The sequence below is a fragment of the Anopheles ziemanni genome, assembly GCF_943734765.1.
Source record: "Anopheles ziemanni chromosome X unlocalized genomic scaffold, idAnoZiCoDA_A2_x.2 X_unloc_106, whole genome shotgun sequence".
NCBI classification, from domain to species: Eukaryota; Metazoa; Arthropoda; class Insecta; order Diptera; family Culicidae; genus Anopheles; species Anopheles ziemanni.
Window position 1 is genome coordinate 27,501 of NW_026689715.1, and position 1,538 is coordinate 29,038.

Consider the following 1,538-nt stretch of genomic DNA (forward strand, 5'->3'; position numbering starts at 1 on the left):
ATAGTGAGACGCACCAGTACACGGAATCGGATAGACGGACTGGCCGCCACCCCTACGTGCTGAGCTTCTCCCGTTTCGCTCGCAGCTACTCAGGGAATCCCGGTTGGTTTCTTTTCCTCCCCTTATTAATATGCTTAAATTCAGGGGGTTGTCACACATGAACTGAGGCTTATGTACCTTGCGGTTGTTATCGTCACATCTGGCTTGCGACTACTTTGTTTCAATGTCCAATATGTACCGTTGGACTCGGTTAACGGGCTGTTAGCCCGCGTGTGGTTTAACTCACTGATACCTTCCATTGCCCATACGCTAGTTTGTTTGTGTTCCTTTGGTCAACTTCCATACTTGAATCATTTGTGCTACCGCTGCTGCTTCGACGCTACTTTGACATCTTCGCTTCTATTTAAATAAATAAATAAGCTGAAGCTAGACATCAGTAAACACCACCACAGACACCACAAGCACGCCTTCTCCTCGTACTTCCGCCTCACGCGGGAACACGGACGCTCTAAATACTTCGAATTCCAATGCCAGTATATTGTAAACCACGGGTTCTTTAATGCTAGCGGGTCGTCGCGACCCTAGTTAACATCATGGTGCACGTCTCGTGACGGGTGTCACGGCGTAGTTAAATGTATGCGATACATTTCTCAAATATAAGCGCTCAGTCATCTGTACATCATGGTAGGTTCCCACGACGTGCAATATGCGTTCAACTTATCAATGTTCATGTGTCCTGCAGTTCACATTATGACGCGCAGTTAGCTGCGGTCTTCATCGATCCATGAGCCGAGTGATCCACTGCCGAGGGTGACTAACTTGCGTAAGCCGCCGCTGTGCGCGTATACCCGTTCCCCGTAGGGAGGAGCAAGCCGCCGCTTAGAGACGAAGCATAAAGTGTCCTCATTCCACATAGGGCAAGCTGGATGAATCCATTTTACCCAGGACGGCCGAAGCGGCGTGGACCAGGGGAGAACTGAACCTTATACTTCACACCACAGTAAGTCTACGTGTCCTCTTCCACATAGGGCAAGCTAGAACTAACTATCTTACCCAGGACTGCCGAAGCAGCGTGGACCAGGGGAGGAACACACTTTTCATGGAAACGTAAGGCATCCATGACTGCCATAACGTAAGCCGCCGCTGTGCGCGTATACCCGTTCCCCGTAGGGAGGAGCAAGCCGCCGCTTAGAGACGAAGCATAAAGTGTCCTCATTCCACATAGGGCAAGCTGGATGAATCCATTTTACCCAGGACGGCCGAAGCGGCGTGGACCAGGGGAGAACTGAACTTTATACTTCACACCACAGTAAGTCTACGTGTCCTCTTCCACATAGGGCAAGCTAGAACTAACTATCTTACCCAGGACTGCCGAAGCAGCGTGGACCAGGGGAGGAACACACTTTTCATAGAAACGTAAGGCATCCATGACTGCCATAGTGCGTAAGCCGCCGCTGTGCGCGTAAACCCGTTCCCCGTAGGGAGGAGTCAAGCCGCCGCTTAGAGACGAAGTATGAAGTGTCCTCTTCCACATAGGG

At 50.8% G+C, this 1,538-nt stretch overlaps 2 non-coding genes across 2 annotated transcripts in view; both read right to left on the bottom strand.

Annotated features, from left to right (window-relative positions):
* LOC131291552 (large subunit ribosomal RNA) overlaps positions 1-171 on the bottom strand; it is a 4,085-nt gene extending 3,914 nt beyond the window's left edge. The window contains exon 1 of the ribosomal RNA XR_009189343.1: positions 1-171. This exon is cut by the window's left edge and continues 3,914 nt beyond it. This is a non-coding gene — a ribosomal RNA (large subunit ribosomal RNA).
* A 487-nt stretch (positions 172-658) lies between these two features.
* Positions 659-813, bottom strand: LOC131291551 (5.8S ribosomal RNA). The gene has a single exon (XR_009189342.1). It is a non-coding gene; the product is annotated as a 5.8S ribosomal RNA (ribosomal RNA).
* Between the last annotated feature and the right edge of the window lie 725 nt (positions 814-1,538).